The sequence below is a fragment of the Drosophila mojavensis genome, unplaced genomic scaffold (assembly GCF_018153725.1).
Source record: "Drosophila mojavensis isolate 15081-1352.22 unplaced genomic scaffold, ASM1815372v1 contig_81, whole genome shotgun sequence".
Classification (NCBI taxonomy): domain Eukaryota; kingdom Metazoa; phylum Arthropoda; class Insecta; order Diptera; family Drosophilidae; genus Drosophila; species Drosophila mojavensis.
In genome coordinates, this window is record NW_025318907.1 from 8,117,345 (window position 1) to 8,142,155 (window position 24,811).

Sequence of the window (24,811 nt, forward strand, 5' to 3'; positions counted from 1 at the left end):
TCTCCTTAATGCCAGTCCAAACTCTAGCCGATAAAGAGAGAGAGAGAGAGAGAGAAAGAGAGAGAGAGAGAAAGAGAGAGAGAGAGAGAGAGAGAGAGAGAGAGAGAGAGAGAGAGAGAGAGAGAAAGAGAGAGAGAGAGAGAGAGAGAGAGAGAGAGAGAGAGAGAGAGAGAAAGAGAGAGAGAGAGAAAGAGAGAGAGAGAGAATGGGAGAGTTGTATATATGTATATTTAATATACATATGTATGTGTGTGCATTTTAATTAACGGCACAAGGATACAATTTAGAAGCAAAGCTCAAAGCCAAAGCCCAGTCAAGGATATCAAATGTTAGAACTTGCTTCGACAAACAAAGCTGCGTCAACAACTGGGGAAATATTTGGAAACTAACGTATATACTATATACATATATATCAATTTTATATGCATATGTACATAGTGTGTGCGATTGGGTCTTTCTTCAAGCTCATCATATTATCGATGGGCTTAACTAACTATGGCAACCATATTACACACAGACACAGAACAACTGATCAGAGGATAATACACTCTGATATTCGAACACATCATATTTCACACACATAGAATTGAAGATTGATTTGATGCTGCTAAGATATAAAATTGAGCTCTATTCGAGGTGTCCCCGCTGGATGTTCCCTTGAACCACGAGTGATATGGGTTATAATATACTCTGAACCCATTGAAAGTGGGCAAGCGAGGTATAATAGCCTTGGCTATTATAGTGTGTTTATAAATAAATATTTCCGATTTAGTGTTATCAACTCTAAGCTTTATCAAAAATCATCTATCAAATTACAGTCTCCAAACTGTAATTGAACTGGTTTAGTTTTATATTTGATTCGTTTTATTGTTTAGTCTAAAATGAGACCATTCACACCGCCGTCATTGTTGAAAAGTTTTCCAATGATGACTTTGTTGGCGTTTTTCTGTACAGCAAAACAAGTGCGAAAAAGTTTCACAAATCGCGAAAAGCATTTAACTGTTTTTTTCTAGTGTACGGAAAATTTCGGAAAAGCGCTGATTTGCTGAGTAGAAGAGGTTTGCTGTAGTGTAGTAGAGAGGGATAGAAGAGTGGGATAAGGACAGGGGATAATGCCAATGTGCATTACATTAAGCAGCGATGCCATTTTCTATTGACCTTCATATCAAGTGGGGCAAACCACTGCACGGCAGCTCATCAGATGGGCGACTGGAAGTGACTGGAAATGGGAATTCAGTTGCGACTAAGTGGCTCTTAAATGCAACCCAAAAGAAGATGTGTTGATTAGCTGGAGAGGGGAAGCTCTCTTCTCTATCCATCTATATTGTGGCCGTCCCTCTCATTGGCGTGACGTGCATTTTGCAACCGTTTGCACAAGTTTTCAGTTGCATGTGGATGTGCCGGGAAAAACGGAAATGAAATTTTGCGTATTCGATTCTGTGAATACGGGAAATACAGAATATATTCCTCCACGCTGGCTCTGCTTTCATTTCGTTATACGCTGAATGATTGGCAATTGTGTATGTGAAACGAGCTGCAACTTTTCAATTTGACTTGCACACCATGGGAATTTCAGTTGAAATTTGGCATCAAACGCTCGAATCCTTCAAGATATGTTCTTTTATATATACGTATATACATCAGTAAATGCATTTTTAAATATGCTATAAATATATACAAATACATTATACAAATTTTTTATTAATTTAAGAAACATCCAAATATAACTAACATACAATATTTTGTCTCTAGCTCCAATATAGAATTATCGATTACGATTATCGATTAATGAAAAACTCTGACTATGGTATACAAGAGTTTATATGTAAAATTTCAAGTCCTTAGATTTTGTGGTTTACGTTCAGGTGGTCAGACGGACCCTCATCAAGAATATATACACTTTATGGGGTCTGTCACGTCTCATTCTGCTTGTTACACACATTTTCACACACTTATTCTAAACGTATTTTGCACTTGATGTTGGCTAACTTTAATTAGCATAACGACAAATCTGCGTTATAATAAATATGGAAAAGCAAACGTAAACGTAAATGTGAGCGAAATTTTAAAATAATTGCAATAACCGCAGCATGTAGCGGTTTTGGCTCGAAAGGGAATGAGAAATAATTGCCAGACAAACATTTCATAGTCTGAATACTGTAAGCTATCTTGCATATTGCATATATTTAGCTAATTATATATATATACATATATACATACATATAATAAATTTATGTAATGGATAAACTTTTCTTTGAAAGAAAAATGATTTAAAATTAAGAAGACTCTAGTCCGGATGCACGACTAGAAAATCGGAGCGGAGCCCCCAACAATCAGAGTTTTTACATATACGCATTTGTGTGTTTCTTAATGCAAAAAATGAAAACAGTAATATTTAACAAAAAATAAAAAAAATAAGAAGAAGAAAATATTACGAATATTTAAACGGTATAAAATACTTATTGATCTAAAGGCAAAATTTATTACTGCTATATAGGGACCTACAAAATCAAGTCTCTAGCTTTGATAGGGTTTAAGATCAACACGTTCATACATGTGGGCAGACAGGCAGGGCTAACTCCAATCAAGTTGTCCTTCTGCCTGTTACATACATTTTAACAAAGCCATTATGCTGGTTTTCCCATTTTTAATAGGAAATCACAAAAATTTATACAATAATATAACCAAGACTTCAGTTCTTTAATTTCTGATTTATATATCAAGATAGTCTTGACAGTGAAAGAATCCCGCACAATATGTTTTATTATAAAAGAAACAAAAGTCAAATTGGTCAACTTTATCAAGTAATTGAAGAAATGTGACACTTGTGCTCGACATACCAGCCTCGCCCACCCCTCAAAGGAGGAATAACGAGAGTCCGCCAAAGATATACGAGCTGTTTTTCGTCCGTGTCATGGTTGAGTCGGTTGCTAGTTTATTACGACAAAGAATTCAGTCAACTGCTACTTGATTTGGACGGCTGTATTAACTATTAATTATGTTCATTAAACTAACGGTATATTAAACGCACGCATTGTACTATACCTGAGATAACATATGTACATATACCTATAAAACTCTAGATATGAGCTCTGTGTGTGGTTGTTGTGCGTGTGAGAGTCAAGTTCTTGGGTCCGGACTCCGGAGGCAAAGCCACATTAATGATACGCCATTTGGTTTTACGTACGCTTTCTTTATTGTGTTGTACCACCCTAACCAGTACAGGGAGTAGCCCACTTCCTTACTACCTGTTAACTAGTTGCTGTTCATATTTATGTCCAGAATTTATTGTCTTTCGAGTGTGAGCCGTATTCTACGGCTGCTAATAAAGCAGATTCGTAGCCATCTAGTGGATAAAGCATGACCCAGCTCTATTCGTTTAACTTGCGCACTCTGATCACATCTTGAGGGATTGTGTAATAAAAGCATCTACTAAACAAGGTTTCCATTGAGCTGTGAACTAGTCCCAGTCTAGTTGCAAATGTCGCCTGTATCAACTTAGTTTCTCTCTTCACTGCTTACTCATTTCATTATTTCTAAAGTCACGAATTTGAATTATTGAAAATAATGAGAAGTCCGTTGATAATCTATAATTAAGGTTTCTGTTCATATATATATAAAGACAAAAACAATCGAATGTATTTTGTTCTTTCAATTACTTTCCATTCCCCTTTCATATGTAATAATTTAACGTGTTGAGAAAAATATTAACATAACTTTAACTATTTATAGTGAAATCATCTTCAATTGCAGGCCGCATAACCAACACTCGTCCCTTCCTGCCCACCCGCCCCCTCCTCAAACGACGCCTCTTTATACACTGCTCGACCCTAAAGAATCAAAATGCGAAGTAAAAGTCAAGCTACTCCATTTTCGCATAGCTGGCCGTAGCTCGTAAAGCAAGCAGTAAACAAAGTTTACCTCCCCGCCAACCAACCGCCTTCGCCCCTGCCCCTTCCCCGATCCCCCTAGCTCATAGGCCCTGACAGTACCTTAAGAAAAGCTACCGCTCATTGACTTGCCGTTACAAGAAAACTTTTGGCCAGCAAGTCGCAAACTAGTTGGGCGCCAGCCTGGAATGAGATGGGATGGGAGATGGGACAGGGCGCAGCATAAATGCGAGAACGAGACGGGAGCATGGAGCGGTAATGTGCGTGCAGGGATGGGGCGGCGCTGGGTGTTGGGTGTTGCGCAAAGTTGCTAAGAAAATATGTCTACACTTGCCGACATCCGTTTCCGATTTTAGACGCGCGTTGCTCTTGCCTGTGCGTGTATAGACCCAACGCCCGAGGACCGTTACAAAGGCTAACACACACACACACACACATATATAGATATATACGCATGCTTGTGTAGGTATATTCGTATTGGTGTACAGGACACATTCATTGTGTCTCATTTAGGGCCCGGCCTACACATTGAATGCAAATGGCGCAAATTCAAATTACAAACCAACAATTTCCGCAAAAAGTGCTTCGCACTTTTCCTTTCTTCGTTAATTTTTCTATTTTTCTATTTTCATGTACAGTTAACTGCGCATTTCGTAGAGCTGTGCGTCTGTGTGAGCCATCCTTGGATTCCTTTCAGCACGGCCCACGGCTGTGTTTTCTATTTATTTAATTCATCCACTTTGCAGCAATGTCGTGACATAATTTAAAGTCAATTAGAAAAGTTTCTTCTTATTGCTACACAAACAATTTTGCGTAAAAACTAACGACTTCGTAATACTCTATTAGTATTAGATTATTAAGTAAACAAACAATATAAATTTAATCTGAAGCCAATTGAAGCTATACATACAGCTGTCTTCGAAGACAGTTAACTAACTAACTCAATGTTTGGTTGAATATTTGCATGTTTTTGTCGCAACACGTGGCTGATAAATATGTGAGGACTCACGGACTGAAGCAGCCATTCTTGAGCGAGTCATTTGCTGAATACAAATATTTAAACAGTTTATGCCTCATAAATATGTATGTCACAAATACATGTATGTATGAATTCTATAAATGCCCCACGAGCTATATGTATTTCAAATCAATAATAAAAATAGTTTATACTAAAAATGGTCAAAACTTTATATTAATTAAAATAAATAAAATTATATTAAAATTAAATATATATTTTTTAAAATGAATAAATATTTTCGTATTACCCAATTTCTTAATCAAACAAAATTACGATATTATAATGAAATCAATCAAATCTTAAGCAGAGCAGCTAACAAAGATAAATGCGTATTTTTAAAAGCCCTAGATCATTCATTCAAAACAAGAATTCTTCAGTCATTTTATGGTTGCACTCAAAAAACACGCGTTTTATATAGTAAATGTAGGGAAACCGGCGGATTTACAGAGGGACAACGGACGGAAGATGGATATTGTACAAAGTCAATATCCCCTTTTGCCCTTCAAAAACAAGTGTATCCAAACATGCATGCATTTGATATGTTAAATTGGATGTTAAGTTTTGTATTTTTCATTTATTAAACTTTCAACAGAAATCTCAATCCAAGCTTCGAATAGCAATATTTTCAAGACTTTAATTGTTGACTGTTCTCATTTCCTTCTTTATCTCCATCTACGAAATGTAAATTGTCCAAGTGAGCCAATTATTTTATTGGTTCATAGACGGAATGACGTTGGCATATTTCATTATCAAAACAGCTCAACCTCAATAACAACACACGTCAATTCATCTGCTTCGCTCCTAACCCAAAAAGCGTGAGAAAATGAGAAAATTGACATTAATTTCAATATTTCAACGTACCAACTAACAGGCAAAGAAGGAAAGCAAAGGAGAGCGTAAGTTACTTACAACTGCAGAATACTCATTCCCCATATATCCTATATATACCGCTATGTGTTTATATATTTGGGGCAAATCAATAGGGCAGGTCTAAGATCTTATACGCCCCCTTTTGGCGTACATATATTCTATATCTTTTGGTTCTTGGATTCCCAAAACGAGTAAGTATTATATTTTTCCAATTTCTCTAGCATCAATGGAGCTTAAGACATAACATAAGACTACAAATACATTATTAAAACCCTTCATATTTAATAATGTATTTGTAGTCTTAGGAGAAGACGCGAAAATATATTTTAAGGACGAGCATTACACAAAAACCAATATTCTCCGTTTACTCCGAGAATGGGCATACAAATATTAGAGGAAAATTTATCATCTGCATTTCCATAGTGGGGGAAACGGAAGAGAAGCGAGACAAAGAGAGGAGAGTCCAACAAAAATTTGCATGGGTCGACATTTTCTGATTGTGTCTGAGTCCGAGGGCCTACTTGTTGTTCGTGCCTGTTATACAATATTGCAGGCAGGGATGGAGAGTAGGCGCTGGTTGTGAACAATGGACATGCCACATGAATGAAATGTACATCCAAATCGGGCCAATCTCTAGAAAGTGGGCGCACAAATGGAGGCGGGGCTCGGTAACAGGCTGCCATCGAATAAAATGGGGAAAAGCAGTCGGGGAGTTGGGGAGTCTGGGAGTCGGTGAGTCGCGTCTGGCGCGTTGACTTGCTGTTGTGCCAATTTGGGCAGGGCTGCTGTCCTTGCTACACCCTCTAGGCCCAGCAAATAGACCAAGATGGCATATCGATTTTTGCAAACATCTGCTAGCATCAGCTATGTCTATTCGCCTTCAAGTTTCTTCAGATCTGGTTTATTTTCATTCTCGCCATTTCCCTTTCAATAGCCAATATTATGTACAGGGTATCGCATAGTCGCGCAGTTTCTCCAATTTCTCATTGTAGTTGTATTGTTTGAAGGGCAATAGCAGCAGCAGCAGCAGCAGCAGCAGCAGCCGTCGCATAACAAATTTGTATATTTCGTGTTCTTTTCTTCTTCTTTTTTCCCATTTTATTTATTTTGTTTTGTTTTTGAATTCGTTGTTGCAGTTGTTATGGAAAATAAATTGGCTGGTCTTATTTGATGCACAGGTTTGTGTCTACTCTAGTCGAAAATAACAAGGAAGTAGTCGAGTAACAAAAGACTGAATGCCATTTAAGCCCAGATAAACTCGGACTTCCATTTACATTTTTACAAAAGGAGTTAGGCGTGAGAGCTGCTCCATGAATAATAATTTCGGACTAATGGCTATTACGTAACTATTTAAGAATACACAGAAGTAATAAGAATAGCATTCAATTTAGAGCTACAGATTGCGCCTTATCACTACGTAACACTCGCTCTTAGCTTTCTATTGGACGCACTAAATTAACACTCTCTGATCCTTAAAGTCGGCTGACTTTATAATTGACTCAAAAAGAGCTTTATCTGAGCAGAGATTTGCTGACATCCTGAGGACTTTTCGTTCATGCCATTGTATTTTAGTTTCTCTTTTGTTAATATTCGTTCCTCCTTCTCTCATGTCGTGCGATTTTCCATTTCTTGTTTCCATTTGAGCAAACTTGTATCAATTTTGCCATTTTAGAATTTTGGCTAAATGCATGCACACACAATCAGAGTCAGAGTCCGAGTTAGAGTCCTTCGGCTGGCTTTGATTTCGGAAAGCGCTTTCAGGAATGCAAATTATCTATAGATCGACGTGAATATGGAATTTAATGACATTCGGGGGCACTCAATTAAGAAAATCTTGTCGCAAATCGATATTGAAAGACAGAAACAGCAATTTAAGACTATCTTCAATTGAAATATTTTCGTTGAAAGATATAAAAAAAAATATACAAATCGAAGCAAACAGTGTTATATGTTTCCAACAAGAGAATGAGTTCGATATAAAAAAAAAAATCAGTTCTGACTCCTTTGAAAAATGAATGCACTCAAAATTTCTGTATTTATGTATTTAAGATGTGCTCTTCTGTATTTAATTCCATGTAAGCACCGGTGCTCATATATATAATAAATCATTTAATCTATTGAATGACTAACAAAACTAAATCTTACAGATGTAGGAGGAGCAAACCTCCGATGTATTGACTGTCGACACTATTTATATAATTGCAATGTTAGCAGAGATCTTTTGAACGCTGGACATAATGAAGATAGTATAGTGGATTTACAACCAAATGAGAAACCAGATCGAAGTTATAAGAAATGCTTATTGCCCGGTAAAAAAGTATCTGGTAACTTGGCTTTTGTCTACGCATTCAAATTCTGATTGTGATTCTATATAATGTATTATAATATTATATTTTATTTAGGGCCGATTTTCAGTACTGTGTGTTCTGCTACCAAAGACAAAACCTGTGGCGTGTTAGGTACTCGTAGAAGTGTCATTGTAAAAGGCATCCATCATCAGTGTAGATATTGTGCAGCGCCTTGCAAATGCAAGTTTCGTGGCGGAAAAGTATCGAATATGAAAAAGGACGCTAAACTGATTATATGTTTAAGCCTGTTACTTACTTTGACGTTAATTAATAATCCGATTTTATAACATAAATTGAATACAATAGAAAATTAATTTAAATTAAAAATTAAAGTTTGGATGATCATCTATTCATAGAGGTACATATAAAGTACTATATTTAATATAGCTAAAATCCCAAATTTAGCGTTACTCTCATATTCGGGCTTTTAGTCAAGTTATACTATAAAATACTACGACAACTACGAATAGCCGCAAATAATCAACTAAAAAACTATTTCCCTGAGATGAAACGGAGATTGTCCTAATGGAGTACAGAATACTCGACCAAGGGCACCAGAAACAAACCTGGTGGGACGAACACGCTACCCCGTGCATGTAGTATTAGATCTATTTAAATTCCAAATTATATTACTTTATTAATCGCAACTGAAATTTGTATTGTATTTGAACTCTCAGCTGCTACAAGCAATGAACTAACGATGGCAGAGGTGATTCGCGTGTGGAATTTATGCCTGGCGATGTTAGAATCTTCTGAATACCCTAAGCCAATGGTGAGTCCGGGTATATTGGTTTTGACATCATCATATACGTATGTAACTGAGTCGTATAAAAATTAACAAGTTTGCATTCATTATCCAAAGTTTTTAGAAATATTCGATATATACTATAAGATTCAATTGAGATCCGTTTAGTCGCTTGGAAGGTAGGGGCAATTAGTGCACACACACAATCAAGTGAGTTCTTGCATTTTCTATGAATCGAAATACAATTGAGTTGTACATGAATTATCCGCACTTTTCCACTTATTTCGAACAGTGAAGTTTCGGTGTTGCTTCATTTCACATTGCCTAGCCAATTTTAATAGCATCAATAGCTATTCCCGTGTTAATGCTATCGGTTACATAACGTTTCATAAGTTAGAGGATTACATGATTAATTTAGAGCTAAACAATTTTTAAGTCGACTTCGTTTCCCTTACGAGTGGGTTGTAAACCGTGAGAGCTAGAGATTTCATAAGTCCACCCATGAGTACAAACATACACATATACACATATTCATTATTTTTACTATTATTTTATGACATTATTACGTTCTGAAAGTTCAATTAAGAGGTCCATCTACAGGAAATATAACCTAACTTAATGAAGAATATATCATCCCTTCCCAAAGTTCAGGATATCTCCTAGTTGAGCAATCTCGTCTAGAGCACTCTTATTATATTCTGAACCCATTGAAAATGGGAAATCAGTGTATAATGGTTTTGTTAAAAGTATGTAACAGGCAGAAGGAGGCGTGGCAGACCCCACAAATTATATATATTCTTGATCAGGGCGACGAGCTAAGTCGATTTGGCCCTGTCCGTCTGTCTGTCCGTCCGCATGTATGAACGCGTCGATCTCAGAAGATATAAGAGCTAGAGGCCTGAAATTTGTTTTCCTATCACGCGCATATCGAGTTTTTCTTTATATATCGATAACTATTCCCGATATTTGATTATCGATTAGAACCCTTATCGAAAGCTAGTTATTTAATTATATCTCCTACACCTTTAGAGCTAGACCCATATGATTACTCTCTGAATGTTTCTTAAGTTGTCATTGTACGTCTAGAAATTAACTTATTCAAGAAATAAATTCTTATAATGTTGCCCACACTGCAGCGCAGCCCAAGCGCAGTCGCTGCTTACTGCGCAGTTAGCAGAGCGCGTTCTAATACGTTCGTGTGTATGTATGTGTGCCGAAAAGAAGTGCAGAGTGATTAGAATATCAAATTAGAGGGTTCAGGGTATCTCCTAGTCGAGCAGTCTCGACTAGAGTTTTCTTACTTGTTTTTATTTAGTTTTGTTTAATTGAGTTGAAAACCAGTTTTATTTGTTTGCAAGCAAAAAGCAGCACAATCATTAAAAGCAAATACATATAAGTTGTATGCGCCGCAGTTGCAGCGCAGCTTTAACGCTGCGGCAGAGCTCACGTTTGTGCCGTTTCGCTGCTATTTTGTCCACCTTTTTACGCCACACATACTTTTTTGAGAAAGAGAGATAAAGAGAGAGAAAAAACCACGACAGAGCGAGAGTCAGAACACTTTAGCTTTTTTTCTTTTTTCTTATCATAATGCGATTATTTTTGGGCTGGCAAAAATAAAAGCATGGAACTTTTACGCAGACAGAGAAAGTCTTCTCTCTCTATCTCTCTCGCCTTGCCTGTCTCTGCGTCCGTCTGCCTGTTTGTCTGCCACTCTGCGTATGTCTGCATGTGTAAGTGCGCTGTGCTCAAGCTAGCGGGAGCTTTAAACTCGTTATTGCCTGCTGTTGCCATCGCTGCAGACGCTAGCGCTGGCAGCGCCGTCGCTAAGCAGCTTCTACTCGCTATCTCGCTTGCTCCCGCTGCATATTCACTTTAGTTTTGTCGATTGCGTTGCTTTTCTTTGTTTTCTCTTATTCTTCTTCTTTTTGTCTTCTCTGTTCTCTGTTCTGAATATAGTCTGCCCTCTTTGCGTTGCTTTGCTTTGCTTTTGTTTTTGTTTTTATTGTGCTTTTAATTAGAAATTAGTTCTACTTCATTAAAATTACTTGTGCTCGACGATGTGCAAATTGCCGTTACTTGACCATTTTTTTTTCGATTAATTCAAGAAAACTTAAGCAACAAATATCACATTTACATCACAAAATGAAGTCAATGAAAGCTGCGAACACGTGCTTGAAATACCCTTTGCGATCCCAATTTATGCAAACTTCATTTCCAGCAATATTAATTACTTTTTCAATATTGTGCAACAATTTTAACCACATCTGATTACATTATGCTAACAGAATAATCAAAAGCTTTTGCTGTTGTTCACAATTATGCATTATATAAATAATTAAGCGAGAGCCAATATTAATTGCATATTCATGCATACGATACACCGTGCGAAATACCAGCTTAATTTAATGTTGTTCTTCTAAGCTATTTACAAACATGTGCGAAATACCATGTTTAGTTTCTGATCAAATTCAGTGAATACTTTTGAGTCCAAAAATTGACATTTATTTATTTTATTTATTTTTTTTTTTTTTTCAGCAATACTCAATAAATAAATCTTAATTTCTTGCGTGTTAATTCGCGTTTTTAGTTTAAATATTCCAATCTTACTTAAGGCGCTCAGTGTAGATACAGTTATTTGCAATTTGGCAACGTTGCAATTTCCTCTGACAATTAATGAAAGAAAAGTGCAAAACGGTAAAGAATTAATTTTAGATACATACATACATACATATGTACATACATATATCACGTACTACTTTAACAACTTTACAAATAAAGTTATCACAAATTAATCTTTTAATTACTTAGCTTTACAAGGGGCGTGTCACTCATACTAACTCATACTCTTCCCTTTTTTTCTCACTCACTCTCTCTCTCTCTCTCTCACACACACACACATGCCCACACAGATGGTCGCTCTCAATCAATCAGTTAAGATCACATCAGTATTATGCACATTTCATTTTAATTTTTTTCAACTTTTGCATAAATAATATTTTTATCTGTGCTGTGTGTGTGTGACTCTCATTTATTTATTGATAAATTTATTCGTGCTCCTATTTATAGGTTGTTCCCTTTTGTTGTTATTGTTGTTTTTGCTCACTGCTCGTTAGCCCGTTCGTTTCATTTTCATACGTTTTATTTTCACGCACAGTGGCACAAACGCGTCATAAATATTCAGCACATGGTGTGCAAACCAATTCAAGCATGTTCACCAATACTAGTCACACAGTGCGTGCAAATGCCATTGCGAACGCCGACTTCGACGTCGACGTTGACATCAACGCAGCCGTTGCAAAGAGATGAATAAACTAACGCGCAGCGCAGCACATACACCGAACATTTGCAATAATTGTAGCTGTGCACTTTTTAGACAAATATTCTTCGTCTTCTTCTTCTTGCTGGTTTGCCTTTACTTTTTTACACTTTCACTCAATTTATGTGATATATACATATACAACACTTTAACTGCAATACTTACACTTACTGAGTGTATATGTAGGAAAGGCAATTCAATTGCGACTGCTAATTTTAGCTGTTGTTTATTTACTTTTATTAGCCTTGCCCTACGGTCGGCTTTTTAGCTATTTAGTCACTTTGTTACGCACGGCTAATGCTCTGCTTCATGTTTGTTTTGCCGTCGGTCTTTTTACAGCTGCTTTGGCGTTCGCGTTTGTGGTGAACAAAAAATGAACGAATGCCGCCATTCAGTACCGACGAACCTCACACACTCGCGTTTAAAGAGAAACTGAAACGTTTCATTGCCAAGGCGTTGCATTACGTTGTAGACGATTGTGGCGGAACGCATGAACACGACGAAACGACCTCCCGACCAACCAACCGACTAACCGACCAACCGACGGAACGACTGACAAGCATGAACGACATGACGACCGTCGCGACGGTGAGACATTTCGGCAAGACCAACGCTCCGAGTGTGGTGAATAAACATCGAGAGGTAAGCAGGCAGGCAGGCAGCTGTGCATTAGTATGAGTAAGTGAGACTGTGTTTGTGTGTATTGCGACATCGGCAGTCGCCGTGCATGTGAATACGCCATCACTTGACTGTGTGCATGTAGTTGTGGATATTTCGTTTGTTTACAGTTTTACGTTGTTTTCTGTTGCTGCCGTTGTTTCTGTTGTTGTTCTTGTGATTTTTTTATAGTTGCTTTATGTTGTTTCATTCCATTTGATTGTTTTAAATTGAGATTTGTGTGCCAAAAGCGTCGCAGCGGTGGTATTGTATACAATGTTGCTGCTCCTCTTGGCTTTTTGTCTTTTCTTTTTAATTTTTGCATTTGCTGCATATAAAAATGGTTTATGAAGGGTAGTCAGCAACAAACATACACTACAAATACAACCGAAACTTGTCCCACACATAGTTTCTCTCTGCTTACGTGTTGCTGATAATTTTCGTTTATTTTTATTCTATTTTCATTTTTGCCGTGTGAGAGCTAATTGGATTATTTCGGCAAACAGGGAATGGTATGGTAATGGAACAAAGTTTTTGATTAGGTTTCAAGTTCTCTGAGCACCCACTGTACATGAACGTACGTGTGTGTGTGCAATAGTGTGCGTGCAAGTATGTGTGCGTATTTAACCCATGGCAATCGCACATTTCACATGAGCGCTCATAAACAATGTATTAAGTTAATTAGGATTCATTTAATTTCGTTACACATGTCCACAAAGCATCAAGTTATTACCGTTATTATACTCACGAATATGAAATAAGTATATTGGTTTTGTGCAACGTCCGTCTTGCTGTCTGTCCGTCCGTTGAACGCAGTTTATTTCCCGCTATTGAAGCTAGACTTGAAATTTGGAGAACATACTCGTGTATATCTCAGATTTATAAAGTGTTGAAATTTTCCGAATCCGCCCACTAAAAGCGTGGAAAATCGGAAAATGCATTTTTCGATATTTATACTATATTTTTTAGATTATGCTATATTTAAGGTAGTATTGATGCTAGAGACTTGAGTATATACTATACTTGGGCTGCCCACCCCAGACCAAAAAGCTTTAGCGGATAAATGTCCGCCCACAGGAGGCGTGGCAAACGCAAAAGCATTAGCTAGAAGCTTCAAATTTGGATAGCTGAGATACTGCTAACCTCCTCTATCGATGACCCAAAAATAATTGTTACGCGTCTTCAGGGGCGTGTTATATTGAAAAATCGCCTGTCATTTTCACATTTTTGGAACGTTAGCTCGTTTTAGGAACTGGTCAAAAATGAGGTGTCTACGCCCAGTAGGAGCGTGGCAAATCAGGAAAAACTGCTACTAAATTGGTGATGGGATGTGAATGAGCATTCTGCAGTTGGTAACGCCCGACTTCAACGTTCTTACTTGTTTGTCATGTGCTGCCCAAAGTGCGGCAACGTAGCAAATCCAGTAAATCAATTGAGCTGAGGAGTTCGACATTTTTTATTCAAGAGAGTAAACTAATAGAAACCTCTTTTAAATCTAGGTTTGCGTTTGTCCTTTGTAAAGTTTGAAACCAATATCTAGGATAGAAACTAATGTTATTCGTTAAGTTTTAATCACTGAAGCCCAATAGATTGATTGGCTTCGATAAATTAATAATAATAAAACCAAGTCTATCCACATACATGCATAGCTTTAAATAGATCAAAATACACTGAAAAAAAATATGGACTTCATTCAATTTTTGAAAGCGTCTATTGCTCCGACCATTCAGGAGCTATGGAAAAGCAAACAATCTGACTTTATTATCATCTAACAGTTTTAATGTCCTTGGCAGTGACAAAAATGGTATTTAAATATACTTATGTACATGCACTGAGGCATGTGCATGTATTACATGGAGTAGATAAGCTCTTTAACTAGGCAGCCAATGTACTTGCAACCTTGTATATATGTATGTATGTACATATATATGTATTTTGTCTGTAACTCTGAGCCGCAAATTCTGGCACAAAATGCAACATCAATAAACGATAAACGACGTATGACCTAACTAACACACACACACACACATAAAAAAGAGAAAGAGAGAGAGAGACTTTCGTGCACAGTGCATGAACGAATATAATAGTAATAATAATAATAATATTTCTTTAATCAAACTACACAACTGATTGCATTATTGACAATCCAAACGTACGATAAGAGAGAGGACAAGGAATAGCAGCGCACATTGGTGCAATTACTAAGTTGTAAATCTTGAATAATACGTATCTTTCAATTTGTTAAGAAATACTTTTAAAATATATTTCATTTTATTGCTATTTTAATACTTCGATTACAATTTTTAAACTATCGATAAAAATTATTATTTTTGCGTTACTTTTTGTTCCATAATGCGTGTCTATGCATATGTGCATAAAAGAAGTGCAGAATGATTAAAATATAAGCTTGGAGGGTTCAGGGTATCTCCTAGTCGAGCAGTCCCGACTAGAGCACTCTTAATTAGTTTATTTGCAGTTCAATTTAGCCTTTTGTTACTAACTAACCAAACAAGCAATCCAATCGCAATTGACATTCTTAGAATATGCTAGGATGCAGCCATTCGAATGTATGTATGTATGTATATATGCATGTGTGCACATGCATAGAAAACCCGCTTGAATGTTTAAATGTGTGTGTTCTTTTCTGACTGAACGGAATTTGATGAAACTTTCAAAATATGTATGTGATATACATACATATACATACGGCGAAATACATACATATGTATGTATGAAAATATGTATGTATGTATGAAACTAAATGCTAAATTTGGAGACTCTATTTCTGAAATGCATGTTAACTCAAATCGGAGAGTTCGTTGATCTATTAGTTTTGAAAATACATACATGCATACATAGATATGTATGTCAAAGCTATTTAGCTGAGCGGCACAACGTATAAATAAATATGTATGTATGTATGTGTGTATATGTACATGTATCATGTGTATTATGTTATCACAAAGCAAAAAGTGAATGAAACAGCAACAACAAATTTCTCAAGCATAACCATAAATAGCAAATTTGATAAGCGCACATTGAACGGCGCTCCGTGAGCCGCCATTGCCACATCGTGTGTTTCGCAGAGGTGCACCAGCAACCGCAGCAGCAGCACCAACGGGAGCAGCAGCTCCAGCACTAATAGCAACAACAATAATAAACTACAAGTGCAGAAGAGAAAGAAGAAACAAAAAAAAAGACGACGAACACAGTGTGTGATGCAAACGAATTTGAAGCGAGGAGTGGCAAACGACGAACTTTCAACTCTCCCACCTCCCATTCTACAGTGCTCTCGCTCTTTCACAGCCAAAGCAACGACCGAGGGCAACGTCGACAGCGACATCAGCCAGCAGCATAACACAATTTATCGTTGTCAAAGTTATCGCACAGACACTCGACAATGCGTCGCGACGCGCCGTTTACGTTCAGGCAGTCAAATTGTTTACATCACAATGTTTACGAAAAAAAACATATATATTTTAAACATATATTTAATATACTAATAGTTTCATAACTTGTAGTACTTTTACTTGTTTTTTTTTTTATAATGTACTAACAAAAATTAGTTTCTCCCTTAAGATTTTATTCCGAATCTACTTTTGTTTTCACTCAATATTGCTGTGCTGCACCCACTGTGCATGGCTGGGCAACTACTTTACAATCATCGTCGCTTGGTTTTCGATTGCTTTTGCAGCTTATTTCTTGCTGCTTCATTTATGTACATACTTGCTTACATATGTGTGAGTGGCTGGGTAAGCGTGTGCCTGTGTTTGCATTTGGTTTTACTTTTTTTCCGTTGAAATCGAAAATGCGTGTAACGAGTGTTAATCGTCCCGCCTGAATCACGGACTGCCCCAACTAGCATCAAACTAACCTCTCAAGCAGGCGTTTGCTTTAGACACTTATTACCAATATTATTTGCTTGTCGCTGCTGCTGCTACTGCTGCAAACAAAAACTAACTTCTTGTAGTTTTATTTGTTAAAGGAGCAACATCATGGCAGGTTCGTTGACCAGCCGCCAACAAAAGTTATGCATTGAGATAACGAAACATAAAGGGATCGTCTCACATTGGGATTTTAAAGAATGATCTAATATTTATGTATGTACATATGTATGTATGTATGCATAACCGCATTTATTTATATGTATAAGCATGTTTGTATGTCTATTTATTGCAGTTGCCGTTTTGTCAAGGTCATTTGTCTCTTTTGGCAAATTCGCGAGCAAATTGAAAACAAAATCCCAAGAAAAAGCTCTTTGCTAATGGACCGTTGCGCTGCATTTAAAGGCAGAGGAAAAGACAGAGGCAGACATAGAGGCAGTGACAGATGCACTAACGTGGATTAAAAATGTGTTCAAAGTACAAGAGAAAAGACAACGGGACAAACAACAAAAGCAGCGCCGCAATGAAGCAACCCAGACAGATCCTGCTTACTTCCGTGCAGCCTGTCTAGCTCTCTTTCCAATCGCGTTAATCTATAAGCAACGCAATGAAAATGAAATGGAACAGCGGTAAACTACGTTTGGTGAGTAAAAAGTTTCAGCTGAATTTATGCGCATAGATTGAAGCCGCAACTGACAGAGGTTATTGTGGATAATGTGTCATATACACACAGATGTACATACGTACATATATGTATGTATGTGTATGCATTTATGCACATAAACACTTATGCAAGTATTGATTGTCAGCTTGCATTATAATAAATTGGCCCTTGGCATGGAATACGTGGTGCACAGTAATTAAATCAGTTGCTTCGTGATTACAGTGAGTCGCAGCTTTTAGTGAACTGAGGTATAAATTGATATTGTTTGAACAAAATATGGATATTAGTTTGTACGGCATATGCAACTATATCAAACACTAAGAGAAAACATCAACAGATTTAGAAGTTAGCTTTTTATTAAACAAAAAAATCTCATTTATTGAACTGCAACTGTACTTGACATTTTCCACATTAATTTCTCTCATAAACAATGCAGCAATCGAAGTCTCATTTTTATTAAAAGCGCACAGCCGATGTCCCTTCCAGGTGGCCTTAAGTGACGTTTCATTTCCATAGCGTACCAAGCAATTCCGTTTGCCATCAGATGGGTACAAGACGAAAATGCTATTTTCATATTGTTTTATTTTTATTATGTTATAATTTCATTTCTTGAAATTATTTCAATTTTGCACAAATAAATTAAATTTATGACTCATATTCAGAAGAATGGAAAATGTGTTTCTTGCCCACAAATTATAACTAACTAAAATTGTAAACTCAAAATACGCAAAGTAAATAAAATACCACACAGCGATGACGACGACGACGTCGTCGCATAAAAATGCAAATGAATATGAGAGTACGAAAACAAACTAAATAAAAATCGTCTGTGTGGGAGAGCGCTAAGTGGGGCGACAACTGCGGTCTGACTGGGACAAATGGGAGATGGGAGGCACTGAGCGCAAAACACACACACACACACACACACACACACACACACACACACACACACACACACACACAATATATATGTATATATACGAAGACTGCGCCAACGCAGTCAAATGTCATTTAGCGTTGCAGGCGCGCTCTGTTGGAGCTTTGAGCTACATACACAAACACACACATATATATGTATTATGTGTATGCATACTATATGTATGTATGTCATGTGTGCATACAGCACACACACACATCGGCACATTAATAGGCATGAGACATAGGAATGAAGCTGGCGAAAAATGTTTGAAATTCAAGCAAGTCAAAATGTTTTGCATATAAATTCGTATTTTTAGTTTTTCGCCTCCCCCCGCTTAAGAGCGACGGCAGCTGCGCTGCTTTTCATTCATATTTCTTATTGTTGTTGTTGCTGTTGCTGCTGTTAGCTTTTGTTTTCTCTTAGCGCTTTGGGCATTTTACTCAGACGCAGACGTAACTGTTGTTGTTGTCGTTGCTGTTCTTATAAATTATGTACAGAATGTTGTTGATGTCATTTTGAAATGTAACGGAGGACTTTAGATGAGGAGTACAAGAAAGAAACATACACTTTTTAATATACATATGTTAGACAAAAAATTAATAAGGAACGTACATACAATACACATACATATGTATGTATGTATGTTAAAGCTTTGAAAACTGAAAGTTAAAACTTTAAACGTAGTCCCTCTCTCCATCTCATTCGTACACATTCGACCAGATGCCGACTTTGACTCAACAAAAACAATGAACTTGTGCAAAAGAATTGCAAGCAAAAATGCGAATGGGCAACAAGACGAATGAGTGGAAAAGGTAGGGTAGGGATGTCATAACTTTTTATGCTCGCACTCGGAATGAAGGGGTATATTTTTTTTGGGTATGTTGTTTTCTTTACATGTTAGCCTCCTACATAAAATCCAGCAAATATAGCCGCTTTTGGATCGTGGACGAGTATGCAGTCGACTGCGCCCAACAGCAAAGTTCTCACTTGTTTTTATTGGCAGCAGCAAATGAAATATTAAGCAATAAAGCACAACAAAAAGTTTTCAACTTCAAAATGTAATGCACAATCACATATATGCATACATACATACACTTGTACATGTGTATGTGCATATACATACCGACTTGGAATAGCAGGTATGCGTATGTGTGTGGTATGGCTCTGCTGTTAATGTTCAAAATAGCAGTGGATAAGGTAACGGCAGCAGCAGAGATGTCGACGTCACCGTCTCGGTCGACGTTAACATCAAGCGTCGTCATCGTTTCTGTTGTTGGTGTTTCTTTGAACTGTGCTGTGTCAGCGCTTTATATCTGCTGTAATCGCAGCGCAGAGAGGAACAGCGAAACAACGGAATGGAAAGAGAGAGGTCGATCATCATGGAGAGATAGATGAGGAGAGGCAAATAGTATGGGCAATAGATGTAGGTGCTGCTGGCAGGAATATTGGGATAAAACGTAGCGAAACATAAATCTATTTATTGTATTATTCGCTTGTTTTCGTACGTGCCAAAGGCGTATTGATTTTGCAATGTAAAACGTAACACAGAAAAGATGATATCTGAGCTAATTTAACATATAAAATCTTTCATCTATTATATGTTTAAAATAAAAATAATCATTTATGCGTCAGTACACGTTTCCCATTAATATTTGATTTTAATGTATGTATAAATTGCTGCAATAAAGCTATCAGAGTATTTAGCTTTCGGCACTTTAGTACAAAAGTTCACAATTTTTTCTATCGTTTCTCTTAACTTGATTTATGAGCCTTAACCATACACACACACACACGCAAACGCAGCACAGCGAAATCGAACTTTATTGATAGTTGCGCTGTAGCAATAAAAAGTATGCGGCGAAGGGCATATGCTGCGATGGGTGGGCGTGGTCGTTACAAACAGAGCGCAAGATGCTGACAGATAAGTGTGTGTGTGCTTGCGTGTATATTTATGTATGCCATGTTTATGTTGGCCACTTGCTTATGACCAAGAAACTGGCAAAGACAGGCGACCAAACGAAACACACATGACTCAAAAAGAAACAAGTAAGAAAGCTCTAGTCGAGACTGCTCGACTACGAGATCCCCTGAACCCTTGGAGTAATAGCTATTTCAATAATTTTTCGCGTCTTTCAGCTTACACAAGAAACACGCACACACACACACACACGCACGCACGCACGCACACACAGGCATACATACACACATACATACAAACATACACACACACACACATACACAAACAATTACATACATATACACACACAAGCATAAACACGCATGGGCGGCAGTGAGCGCTTACTATGAGAACTTAATTGCTTAATAACTTTTTTGTGGACGTACGATCTTCATGAAACTTTCAGATTATGATTATGACATGGATATGCATGTAATTGCCAAAGCACAAGTCTCTAGTATTTGAAATACGCTTTTTACAAAAGTGAGGGTGAGGGGGTGAACTTAAGGGTGGGGGGTAAATTTTAACAAAAACCGAAATTGTATAAATTGCATATAGGCATACATTAAAATTTTGGAGACTCTAGCAATAAAGGTGTAGAAGATATAATTTTATAACTGGTTTTCGATAAGGTTTTTTATCGATAAAAAAGATCGGGATGAGTTATCGATTTTTAATGATAAACTTGATATGCGCGCTGTAATTACGAACATGTTAAAAAAAATTTGAAGTCTCTAGCTCTTATATCTTCTGAAATCGACGCGTTCATACATACGGACAGACGGACGGACGGACAGACGGACAGACAGACGGACAGGGCCAAATCAACTCAGCTCGTCGCCCTGATCAAGAATATATATACTTTGTGGGGTCTGCCACGCCTCCTTCTGCCTGTTACATACATTTCAACAAAACCATTATACCCTGATTTCCCATTGAAAATGGGTTCAGGGTATAAAAAATAGATAACAGAGTAAAAGTCCTATGTAAATTGAAGACTAAGTCCGCAAGGTTTCACTGCTGAATGCCTTATCGCTGGGCATCACAGTTCCCGTTGAAATAAAGGCTAGCCAAAGGAATAGTGAGAAGGGGCCGCCTTCGTTAGACGTCGCCTAAAAAAGGAGGTCAACAAAGCTTTTGCTTCAGCTTCATAAGTCCATTAAAGTGCAAAAAGAAAAGGCGAAAAAAGAAACAAGAAACAAGAAACACAAGAAAAGCGTTTGACATCATGTAATTTGCTAAGCGATGCGCGACAGCGCTAGAGCACAAGAAAGTGCGAAAGAGAAGGAGAATGGGAAAGAGAAAGGGTAAAGGGTGGCAGCAGATGTGTCCATCCAAATGCGAAAGAGAACATGTTATGCGGAGAGAGGATTGAAGCGGGGGTGGGTGCTTTGCCAGACAGCATTGGCACGGCGAGAGCACATAAAAAGGCGCGCAAAATATATATGTATGTATTCATCTGTAAGTATGTATATGTGTGTGCACATATTAAATGGCAGAGTTACAAGCTCAAAGTCGTGACTGGAACGCCAATGCAGGTAGTGCATGAAAATGACCAAAAAGTAATACCCTGTATACCCGAATATCTCCCCAATTAGTAAATATACTTACATAAGGAATGAAACAATATAATATTAAAATCTTATTTACTATGATACCCCATATACCCCATAATTAAATTGAAAACTCTTAATTTTATTTAGGAATAGGAATAGTATTTAAAAATATCATTTAACTCCCAACAATTTGAAGTTTAATTACTTTGTCAACCTTACAGGGTATATTAAGCAAATTAAATTTTGTACAGACGCACCCAGAAGAGGCACGTGCAGCAACTTAAGGCCAGGTCTTCCAGGGAGGGAGCCTGGCACCTGCCAAAAAAGCAACAATCAAATAAATACCACTACGAAAAACCAAGCGTCGCATGCAAATAAAAGAACGCACAACAAAACGTGACGCTATAACAACAAAAGTAAACAGAGAAACATAGAGCAAACGAACAAAAAAAATAATAAAACAGTTGTCGAAATATATGTATGTATGTATGCACAAGAACAGAGGAATATAAAAATAAAACGGTAACAAGAGCATCGGCAGAAATAACACGCTGACTGCTCAATGCTTTAAAACTCAGCAGCAAATCTTCGTTTCACATTCCAAAATGTTTCACTCTCGCACTGTCAAACAGAGAGCAATAAATTAGGTGGGCGGGCGGAGATGTTTCAATTCGCAAAAGCAGTACTCACTCTTCGCTGAAAGCTACTGCTGCTGCTGTCGCACATCGCGGTTCTTCCACTCTGTCTGTGTCCCACATCTTCGACTGCGCTTCAGCAACGACGACGCGACGTTGGCGCACATATGCCGTTAAGCGCATCATGCATGTTATTCTCTAATGGCGGCAACGACTATGGCTACTCTCAACGCATTAAACAATTGTCTGCTCCACATCCCCAAATACACATATGTACATACCCAAGCAAATCGTAGCCACCTGCTGGCATTGCACTGAAGCACAGTGCAACAGCATGAGTAAATTGGAGATAAGCGGACAAAGAGAAGTCATAGCTGGGAAATGTGTGTATGTTATGTACATATATAATTAAATCAATATTTGTATGCATTTACATACATATAATACAAAAAAGACAATTTTATTAATGTTTTTACTATTATATGACATACTATTTTATGACACGTTTTCAGCAGCTGCTTACCACTGTGCACACTTCTATTTGACATAATGATACCTCCACTCATCGACCAAGCTAACCATGTTTTTGTTTCATTGACGTTGAGACTACTCGCGATGTAATTATCATCATGTCATTACGTCATAAGCATGTAAATCATCGTTGCAAATTCGCATAAGCCTGCGCGAGCACACACACATTCGATGAAAAAGAGAGTTAGGGAGAGAGACGACAATGCACACACACACACACACACACACACACACACATGCACAAACCCATTTTAGATGTCAGCGTTTACCGCTATTTTGCATTTTGTTTTGATTTTAATTTGGCGCGCACTGTGAGAACATTCGGTCATCTGCTGACTTCTTTCACCATATGTAAATGTTTATATATTTTGAGTGCGTATTCAAATATTTGTTTTTAATAATTATTTGTTGTCTTTACGTTAGAATATGCAATGAATCGCTAATGGCCCAGAGTCGGATAAAATGACATGCAAAAAGCTCAGGCAATTAACATCAACTTCGACAAGACACGCGATAAAAGCTGAGCGCTCTTTTTTATTGCTCAAATGGAGCGTAAAATTGGCAGAAAATAAAAATTACGAATTGCAACAATTGAACTTGACTAAAATGCCAGCAAGAGTTAAATGCAAATCGAAAGCTCATATGTGTGTGTGTGTGACAGCTTTTCAATAAGAATGTGAAAGGGGTGAGGTGATTGTTACCTTAAATCGAATGGATAAATTGCAAGAAATACACGAAATTAATTGCACGTAACAAATACTCTCGCTTTCTCAGTAGTCAACCTGAACACACACACACACACACACACACACACACACAAATATGTATGCATCGATTGCGGCGTCCGCAGCGACAACAACAACGAAACAGCTGAGCGTTAGCCTAACAGCGGCACACACACATATAAATATATATTCATACATTAGCTTTTACATGCGCACGGTCACACTGCGCTTTGGGCGTAAGTGCGCATGTATTTGTGCTTTTAGCTAAATTGCAAAGTATAAACAGACTAAATTCCTTACCGTTATTTTATGAGTGCTGCACAGCTAAATAAAGTTATTTGTGTAATTAGGTTCAATTGAATCTACAATTTTCAATGGTATGTCGATCGCCTGCCTTATGAAATTGTCAAATTATTAGGTTCCTTGATTTTTATTTGTCTAACTCAAAAGCGGCACGCTTAAGTAGCGTTAAATGTTGTCACTAAAATGCCGCATTTGTATTTATTTCATATTTTAAGAAAATTTTGAGCACAACGCGTGTATATTAGACTTGGGTAGCTCATGAGTGAGTGAGCTAAAATGAATGGCTCACTGAACTGAGGCAGTGAGCCAGTTCCTTCTATATGGCTCATTTTGGCTCACTAGCTCATTTTGGTTGACTAGCGCATTTTTACTCACTCGCTCATTATATTCCCAATGAAGGGAGCTAAAATAATATATATTTTATTAAAAGTTTGTTCTGTTAGTTTTAAGAAACAAATTTTAAATGTCGTTTTTTTTAGTTTAAATGTAACGTATTTTGACAGTTTTTTTCTTTCAAGTTGCTTGCTCACGGGCAATCAGCAGGTGAGCCAGTGAGCCATATGAGTGAGTTGGCTCACTTCACAAAAAAGAGCGAGTGAGCCGGTTCACCTCAATGAGCTGCTTTTACCCAAGTATAGTGTATATCGCACAACAACAAAATGGGAACTGCATTGAGAGTGCCTGCTTTGCTTGAGCAAAAAAATGCCAAATAATCGATAAGAAAATACTAAATATGTTCAAAGAATGGCTGAAATGGCTGAAATTTGACAAACAGCTGTTTTTGCAGTGGCAG

The 24,811-nt window shown here is 37.4% G+C and overlaps 1 protein-coding gene and 1 long non-coding RNA gene across 5 annotated transcripts in view; one reads left to right on the forward strand and one right to left on the reverse strand.

The window, feature by feature from the left end:
• Window positions 1-24,466, reverse strand: part of LOC6581042 (7SK snRNA methylphosphate capping enzyme bin3) — a 47,641-nt gene extending 23,175 nt beyond the window's left edge. For 2 of the 4 annotated variants that reach the window (XM_032730321.2, XM_044011277.1), the window contains exon 1: window positions 12,359-12,625. The gene's annotated coding sequence lies outside the window, so the exon portion shown is untranslated. Of the gene's footprint in view, window positions 1-12,352; window positions 12,626-24,015 lie in introns of those variants that run through there. The other 2 variants (XM_044011275.1, XM_044011276.1) reach the window with 2 other exon arrangements.
• LOC26527946 lies at window positions 7,553-23,581 on the forward strand. Its single transcript, XR_001449324.3, has 6 exons — window positions 7,553-7,853; window positions 7,926-8,102; window positions 8,181-8,898; window positions 17,024-17,371; window positions 22,046-23,341; window positions 23,414-23,581. It is a non-coding gene; the product is annotated as an uncharacterized LOC26527946 (long non-coding RNA).
• Window positions 24,467-24,811: the final 345 nt, after the last annotated feature.